This window comes from Nicotiana tomentosiformis, chromosome 6, assembly GCF_000390325.3.
Source record: "Nicotiana tomentosiformis chromosome 6, ASM39032v3, whole genome shotgun sequence".
Taxonomy (NCBI): Eukaryota; Viridiplantae; Streptophyta; class Magnoliopsida; order Solanales; family Solanaceae; genus Nicotiana; species Nicotiana tomentosiformis.
Genome location: NC_090817.1, coordinates 43,295,218 through 43,304,671, shown reverse-complemented (window position 1 = coordinate 43,304,671; position 9,454 = coordinate 43,295,218). Strand labels below are relative to the sequence as shown.

At 38.8% G+C, this 9,454-nt stretch overlaps 1 long non-coding RNA gene across 1 annotated transcript; it reads left to right on the top strand.

Moving 5' to 3' along the window:
- Nucleotides 1-1,011: 1,011 nt before the first annotated feature.
- On the top strand, nucleotides 1,012-2,586 carry LOC104089982 (uncharacterized). Its single transcript, XR_011409132.1, has 5 exons — nucleotides 1,012-1,449; nucleotides 1,540-1,698; nucleotides 1,809-1,937; nucleotides 2,024-2,079; nucleotides 2,176-2,586. It is a non-coding gene; the product is annotated as an uncharacterized lncRNA (long non-coding RNA).
- Nucleotides 2,587-9,454: the final 6,868 nt, after the last annotated feature.

Genomic DNA, 9,454 nt, shown 5'->3' with positions numbered 1-9,454 from the left:
TCCTTTCTTGATACTTCAATTCGCGGTTCAAATTTTATATTCTTTAGTCTATATTTGAGTGATTTGTGTGAATTAGGGTTCCGGCCAATTTACCCTATGTTGATTGCATGTGATTTATTTATTTTTCATATATATTTACCGGCCTAATTCACTCTAAAACCCCTCCGTTTTTCCTTCTATCGGCAGACATTCACACATTATTCTCACGGTCACTTACAAAACTCACTGGTTCACTGCACAATATTTGGATCATCTGCCCTGTTCTATGAATCGCTATCATTATTTGCTACCTTCTGGGGTCATTTTTATTTGCTTATAGTGTAGTTCTTATCCTGCTGAAAGCCAATGCCATTTGGATTCTTATTCTCTAACTATTCTTCTACACTGTAATGACCCGATAAGTTATTTTGAGTACTAGCGATCCATTTTATAATTTGAGACCTTTCATAACACTATTTGATGATTTATGACTTGCGTGCGTTATCCGTGTTAATTTACAGAAAGCTTAAATGTGATTTTTTTAAACAAACTTGATTTTTAAACTTGAAAATAGCTAGAGTTGACCACAGTCAATATTTTTGGTAAACGTCCTTAGATCGGTATTTTGACAATTTTGGTAGGTTCGAATGATGATTTTAGACTTCTACGCATATTTTGTTGGTGTACCAGGTGACCCGAGGTCGTTTCGGTGCTTTATGTGAAAAGTTGGAAATTTAAAGTATGCACTTTGAAGTTCTTTGGGTTTTGGTGTTTGATTCTTAATTTTAGATATTATTTTGATGATTTAGTTTACGGGCGAGTTTGTACGATGTTATTGTATTTATGTTGATGTTTGGATTGGAGCCCGAGGGGCTCAGGTGAGTTTCGGGCTATTTTGGCAAGACTAGGATTGCTAGTGTTGCAGACCTCGCATTTGCAAGGGTCTGTTCGCAAATGCGAGCCTCGCATTTGCGAGTGCTAGCTCGCATTTGGGAACATTCATCCTCGAATGTTGACTGATGTGATTAGGGGTGGGCATAATACCGGCCGAACCGAAAAAACTGGCCGAACCGTGAATTTTGATTTTTCGGTTTCGGTTTAATTGGTTTTTCGGTGCGGTTTACGGTTTTGGTGTTTCGTTTTTCGGTTTAACTGAAAAATCAAAATTTTGGGTATTAGTTATTACCCATTTTAGGCTGAAGCTCAATACCTATTTGAACTTTGAAGCCTAATTTAGTTTGCCCAAACCCAAACTTACTGATAGTCTGTCTAATACCCAAACCCACTAAATCACTAATAGTCTAATACACTTAGTCACTTCCCAATTCACATTTCCCAAACCTAAATAAAGAATTAGATTTAGGGTTCTTCGGTTCTTCCTTCTTTCTATGCGACTGCTGCGACTCGTCGTCACCGACTGCTGCGACTGCGAGCTTCTTAACTTCACTCTGCTGTGACCTTATTCGTATTGTAAGTTTTTGTAGCTTCAATGTATCTCTAGTCCAACTTTAAATGATTCCTCGATTGAGTTAAATCATATGGATCCGTGTGTTGTTACAGTGAATCCTGATATTCAAGCTAAACATAAAAGCAAAGGTGGTTTGATAGCTGCAATTGTAGCAGGTGTTTTTGCTGCATTTGTTTCAACAATTATCGCTGTGTTAATCAAAAGACAACATGCCAAATACCAAAGCATCTTATCATCTAGGAAACGTTTATGTAAGTTCTCTCATTTGATAAGCTTTACCTTTACTTTATACGAATATGTTTCTTTCGACTCTTTTCTGCAAAACTGACGAAGCTTATAAAGTTTAATATGTTAATTCCAGCCTCAAGGCTCTCTATAAAAATGGATGGCATTAAAAGCTTCACTTTAAAAGAAATGAATGTTGCGTTATGTGAGGGTACTCCTATTAATGTTGAAGAAGATTTGGAGTTTCTTGAGCAAATTCAACTTGGTAAGATTTTGCGTTATACGAGTGTTTTAGTGAAAATTAGTTTACTTTGTAAGTTTAAATGACACACTTTATCAATTTATATTTAGATATGGCAACGAGCGGAAGAGAAACTTGCATTGTTGATGCATAGTTTGAACAAGTGGTAAGTTTAAAGATTTGCTTGTTTTATGATATTCTTTTGTTATTTATAATTAAAAATATTTTATTAACTTGTGAACTTTTTTTTTTTTTTTGGTAGGTTCAACTATGCCTCGTGGTCCTAAAGCTAGATCGCCTATTTGGAAATATTTTGAGCTAGTTAAAGTAAATGAAGAAGCCCGCAAAGCAAAGTGTCTTCATTGTGGTCGAGTTTATAATTGTCATCCAAAGTATTATGGCACTTATGGCTTAGTGAAGCATATTAAGAAGTGTCTCATGCCTCATCCAGTGATTTGTATTTAAGACTTTAAGTATCATTTGCTAGACTTACTTTGTGGCTTGTGGGTTGTGACTAGTTTGCCATTGTTTTGTTATTTGGTGATGGTATTTCTAGACTTATTTTGGACTTTGGTAGCTGCTAGATTTTCCACTGTGTTAAATTGTTTTGGACTAGTTTGCCACTGTTGAACTGTACGGTGTTTTGCTACTTAGGTGTTCTGTTTGCACTGAAGGCCTCTCTGTTCTCTGTGTGCTTGTTCTCTATAGTCTATTCTTAGTTTCATTTATAGTGTAGTTTCAAATTAGAGTGTTATTGTCAGCAAAACTTGTGTTAGACTGCCGTTTGCCACTGTCTTTCTCTGTTGCTGGGCTGGACGAACATCAACTAAATGACAATTTGCTGGGCTGTCTTTCTCAAAAGTCAAAATGACAATTTGCTGGGATGGATGAACAACAAATAAAATCCAGCCGTATTTATTGATGTTCCTACAAACCGTAAGTACTTGTTGTTCCTACAACCATTTAAAACCGAAAAAATAAATCGAAAATAACCGAACCGAACTTTGAAAAAACTGCACCGAACCGTAAATACTTTGATTTGATTTGGTTATTAATATTACAAAATCAAAAACCGATAAACTGAACCGTACTTTCATAATAACCGACCGAACCGAGCGACGCCCACCCCTAGCTGGGAATGTTCGCAATTGCAAAGTTATGACCAATTTTACGAAGGGTGGTCCTTCATATTTGCAAGCACATTGGTCGCATTTGCGACACATGAGAGTAGATGGGCATTTTGCGAAGCTTTGTTCGCTTTTGCGAGGGGTGGGTCCTTTGCAATTTTGAAGGCTTTATCACATTTGCAATATGAGGGGGCTCATGGACTGTTTGATTGTGTGACCAGTTGTTTATTTTTACGAACACCGTAATTGCGATACCTGCAGTTGGGTAAAAGATTGGGATTTCAGAACTTAGCTCATTTTATTCCTCTTTGAGACCTAGTCTCCATATAGAGGCAATTTTAGAGAGCAATTTCTTCCCAAGTTCATAGGTTGTCAGCTTTAACTTGCTTTTGTTCAATTTTCATCACTTTTCTATGGATTTTTACTATTAAACCTAAGATTTTATAGAGTAGAAATAAGGTTCTTGGGTCAAAATTTAGGATTTTGTATTTTGAGATTTAGACCTTGATTTGAGGTCGGATCTAAAAATAAATCACATATTTGGACTTAGGGATAAATGGGTAATCGGAATTTGGTCTTAATTTCATAATTCGACCACATAGGCTCGGGTTGACTTTTTGTTGACTTTTCCAAATAGGTTAAAGATCGAACCTTTTTGATACTCATGTAGTTTCTAAAGCTTTTTTTGACTTATTTGAGTAATATTTGACTAGATTCGGGTGGTTTAGAGGCTTGTTCTAAAAGGAAAGTCGTGTTGGGTTGTTGCTCTTATTGCGGAAAGAGTTAAGTGTCATGATTAGCCTTGATTTGAGGGAATTAGGGTGTAATTGGGTCTATTTATTATGTGATCTATGTGTTGGGGGCGGCGTAGATGCAATGTGATACGATTCTATATGCGTTTGCCATGGAATAAATATGCGGGCAGAGTTAGATTTATTTGTACCATGTTACTTTATGTATTATGTCTTCCATGCACTAAATATATTGTGAAACTCTTTGACTTGTCTTATCCATGCTATTATCTATGTTGAGCTTATTTAGAAATAGAGCGTTCAGATTATTGAATTATTGATTTGGCTATTAGTGCAAAAGTGTTGGTAAATTCTCATATGGCGAGTTATTTTTAATTACTTTTCTTAATGTTGTTTATGCTTCCTACCTTGCTTAGTATTGTGTTATATGTGATGCTTGGTGAGGAAGAGTGAATTCCACGAAGGGTATTTTCGTGTTTGTGAAGAAGATGGCTTGTGCACGAAGGGTGTTTCCCTCGTTTCTTCATATGTCAATTTCATTGCACAAAGGGTGTTATCGTGCTTGAGAGAAAGAGAGGATATTCACAAAGGATGTTTACATGCTAGCTATTATATTGTGTTTGCGAGGATAAGCGTAAAAACACGAAGGGCGTAACTGCGCTAATTGTTGGTATGGTTTGTTCTTGTTTTACGATACAAATTGAGGATTTGTCTATGTTGCTTCGTAACTTTCTTTGAAAGGTTTGTTTGGAATTGTTTATAGAAGCGTAAGTTGTGTTTTACTTTAGTAGTACCTTCCTTTATTTTCTCATTCTATATTTCTTTACTAAAATACTTTTTAATTCTCTCACATGTTATTATCTTGTCATCTTACTTGATATTTTACCTATCACCTCATTATTTCTCGTTGCTTAACTGCATAGATTTATATATAGGTGTCTTGTCTTAGCCTCATCACTACCTCGTTGGATTAGGATTGACAGTTACGCAATATATTGGGTCGGTTGTACTCATACTATACTTCTGCACTCCTTGTGCAGATTCAGATATTGGTACTAGAGGAGTCCCAAGATGTGCTTAGCAGACACTAGATAGGCGACTCAAGGTAGAGATGCAAACCGTTCGCATGACTTAGAGTCATCTTTCTATTTCTTATGTACTGTTTCCTTTTTACCCGACAATATTGTACTTCTTTGTAGATAATGTATTTAGTAAACTCTAGTAGCTTATGTACTAGTGACTCCACATCTTGGGATGGTTGATCATCAGTGTTCTTTAGACTTAGTAAGTATACTTCTGAGTTATTTTTGCTCTACTATATCATTGTGCTATTACTGTTAGTTTCTTTTCTTTCGTACTTATCTTTATGTGTTGGCTTGCCTAGCAAGCAGTGTTAGGCACCATCACGACCCTGTGAGTTGGGATTTTAGGTCGTGACAAATTGGTATTAGAATACTAGGTTACATAGGTCTCACAAGTCATGAGCAAGCTTACTAAAGTCTTGAGGATCGATACAGAGATGAATCTTCTAGAGGCTATAAGGCTTTAGGAAACTTCACTTTCTTTCTTTGTCCATCTTGCAACTTTGTTCTATCATAAAGTTTGAATCTTTCTTCTCTTATTCTCTCACAAATCGTAAAGATACATGCTTTGTTCATAGATGATCAGGAGCCGGTTCCCTAGATTGCAACCACTACCAGGGCCAGGGGTCGGGGCAATGGTAGAGGCGGAGCTAAGCCTATAGCACGCGCATCGACACCCGTAGTCGAGCCTCATATAGCTTAGGAGGCGAGATATTAGTTCAGCTCGAGCCATTAGGATCGACTCAGGTCCTAGAGGGGTTCATTGCTACCCCAGTACTTTAGGATGTCTTGGTCCACATGGTTGGCTTCATAGAGAATATGGCTCAGGCCGGTGTGTTTCTTGAGGCACTAGCCACTTCTCAGGCTGGGGAAGGAGTTTAGACTCCCGTTACTCATACCCCAGAGTAGATGTCCCATGGTTATCAGATCCCAGGAGTTCTACTAGTTGGGTTGGTTTGGTCTATGGTTGCTACATAGTCCGGGGACAAGCCCGTGATGTCAGCTGATGAGCTGAAGAGGCTGGACAAGATCACCAAGTTGTTTCCCCCTCACTTTAGCGGTGCACTTCAGAGGATGCCCAGGACGTTTTGGACCATTGCCATGATATTTTACGCAACTTGGGACTAGTTGACTCCATTGGAGTGGATTTCACCATCTTTCAGATGCATGGGTCATCCAAGAGGTGGTGACAGGTTTACGAGCTGGGCAGGCTAGCGGGATCACCTCATGTCACATGGGCTTAGTTCTCGCAGTTATTTTTGGAGATCTTTATTCCCCTCACTCAAAGAGATGATTTTCGCAACCTGTTCGAGTGCCTTCAGCAGGGTAGCATGAATGTTACTCAGTATGAGACTTGATTTGTTGATTTGTCTCGACATGTAGCTATCCAGATCACTACTAAGAGGGAAAAGGTGTAGAGGTTCATAGAGGGTCTTACATGTGACATTAGACCTTAGACGGACAGAGAGGCCAAGACTTAGACTTCCTTTACTCAGGTAGTGGAGATCACTTGGAGGATTGAGCACTTTAGAGGCCAAGCGAGAGAGACGAACTATGATAAGATGCCCCATTATTTTGGAGGATTTAGTGGTGCCTCGTTTGGAGGCAAGGGTACCTTTGGTAGAGGCCATCCTATCAGGTAGGTACGGTCAACACTACAGGTCACACATGGTACATCAGGCAGCCATAGTGTTTATGGACCTCGTTCCGAGTAGCTAGCATATCGTGCACCTCCAGCTCTCGTAAGTGCACCTCCAATACAAAGTTACCATAGTGGTTATTTGGGTCGTCAAGGACAACTCGACATTTAGCAGCCACGCCAGCATAGGTCTTGTTATGTGTGTGGAGATGAGGCACATCGTGAGGTTTTTCCCTAGGTCATAGAGTAGCATGCCACAACAGGGTACTCGTGCCATAATTTTGGCACCAATTTCTTCACCCCCCGCCTAGCCAGGTAAAGGCGAGGGTCAGGTAGCCAGAGGTAGAGGCTAGCCATTTAGAGGTGGAGGCCACTCAGTGAGAGGTCGTCCTAGAGGTGGAGGATAAGTTGGTGGGCTCAACCTCGTTGTTATACAATTTTGGGTAGGCCGGAGGCAGAGTCGTCCTATTTAGTTATTACAGGTATTATCTCAGTCTGTCATAGAGATGCTATGTGTTGTTTTGTTCGGGTTCTACATATTCTGATGTGTCTTCATATTTTGCTTTGCACTTGAGCATGCCTCGTGATTCTCTTGATGTTTCTGTTTCCGTGTCTATACCGATCGGAGATTCTATAGTAGTTGATTGGGTGTAACGGTCTTGTGTTGTTACTATGAATGATTTTGATACTATAGTTGATATTTTGTTGTTGGATACAGTGGACTTTGAGGTCATTCTTGGTATGGATTGGTTTTTCCCATATCATGCTATCTTGGATTGTCATGCCAAGATTATGACTTTAGCCATGCCTGGATTGCCTAAATTAGAGTAGAGAGGGACACTTGGTCATTCCGCTAGCAGGGTGTTTTCATATTTGAAGGCTCAATGTATGGTTGAGAAGGGATGTTTAACGTATTTGTCTTACATATGTAATTCTAGCACAAAGGTTTCTTCTGTGGATTTAGTGTTGGTGGAGTTCCTAGAGGTGTTTCTTGCAGATTTGGCGTATATGCCACCTGACAAAGATATTGACTTTTACATTGATTTTGTTCCGGGAACTCAACCTATTTCTGTTCCACTATACCGTATAGCTCCAGTCGAGTTGAAGGAACTGAAAGAGCAGTTGAAAGACTTGCTTGATAAGGAATTTATTAGACCGAGTGTTTCACCTTGGGGTGCGCTGGTGTTATTTATTAATAAGAAGCACCGATCGATGAGGATGTGCATGGATTATCAACAGTTGAACAAAGTCACCATCAAGAACAAACATCTGTTGCCTAGGATTTATGATTTATTTGACCACCTTCAGGGTGCCAAGGTGTTTTCCAAGATTTACATGAGATCGGGATACCATCAGGTGAAGATTAGGGCATCGGATGTCCCTAAGACAACTTTAAGGACTCGTTATGGTCATTACAAGTTCTTGGTGATGTCATTAGGTTTGACTAATGCTCCAACAACCTTCATAGATTTGATTAACCGAGTGGTCAAGCCTTATTTGCATTCTTTTGTGATTGTGTTCTTTGATGATATTTGTAACACCCCGAAAAATTTCAAAGGACTTAAGTGTAAGGCCTAGTAAAGTTTGCATAGAAAATAATGTTTCATGGTGCCGGATTAGGCTTACGTGTTTGAGGATTATAGAAATTCTTCGCGGCGAGCTTGCGCGCGCGCGGCTCAGACTTGTTGGGTTGAACAATGCACGGGAACGAAAAGGAAATTTTTTGGCAGAAAAGTACATTTTTGCGGTCCATTATGCGATCGCAGAACCACTCTGCAGACCGCATAATGGTCGCAGAGTGAGGCAGTTAATTAGGTCAGTTGGAAGCAACTATGCGGTCGACTATGTGACCGCATAACTGTTATGCGGTGCATTATGCGGCCGCATAACAGTTATGCGGACCACATAGTGACCGTATACACAGACAGTTCTTTTGGCTATTTTGTAACTAACTATGCGACCGATATGCGGTCCGCATATCGGTTATGCAATCGCAAACCTTGTTCCGGAGCTCCATTTTTGGGTTTTTAAAACCCGACCCTATTTCGTTAAATACACTCTTTGGACCATTTTTGAGACATAATCTGATATTTTAGAGTGAGAGAGAGTGCCCTAGAGTGAGAAGATGTTCTTCAATAATTTTTCTTCAATTCTTGCTCAAGTTTTGGAAGATTAAGAAGGGAAGCTCACTAGTTCTTCATCCTAGAGGTAAGATTCTACACCCTAAACCCTAATTTTGAAATCTTCTGAAAATGGGTAACTAGAAAGATAATTTTTGGGCATGAGAGTTATTTATTTTACATGTATGTGTTATCAAAGGGTGTAGGAAGATTGTTGAGCTAAAAATGGTAAAGATTGGGTTGTGGGATGATGTAATCCTTCATAAAAAGGGCATTGAAACCTTATGCACACCTAGTGTTTGATAAAATGCTCAAGTGAGCTAGAACCATGATCATCTTCCTAATTTTGGTGCAATTTATTATATTTCTAAAATAGATTGAGGTTGCTAAGAATTCCAGAACATTTAGAGTGTAAGGAAGCTCAAGTGAGGTATGTTGTCTAAACCCTTCTTTTAGAATTGAATCCCACGTTATTCATGAAAATTATGTAAGTCCTGAGTGATTCATTATGAAACTGGCTATTCCGAGTAAGATTGAGTTGAAAGATATATGTTCAACAAGCATCCCAAATGCTTTATTCATGTGATGTTACCAATTGAGGATGTGTTAAAATATGGGTTGTGTATTAATAATGTTTCGACTTTAAGTTAAGTTCAAATGAAGGCTATTATGCCAAATTTTGTGAAATATCTCTATGTGCCTTAGACTCTAAATTGCTCACATATGTATTACACACCTTGATTTGAATTGTATTTATTGTTGATGATGATAATGATATTTGAAATTGATAAGGTGAGCATGAAATACTGAATATGGCCAAT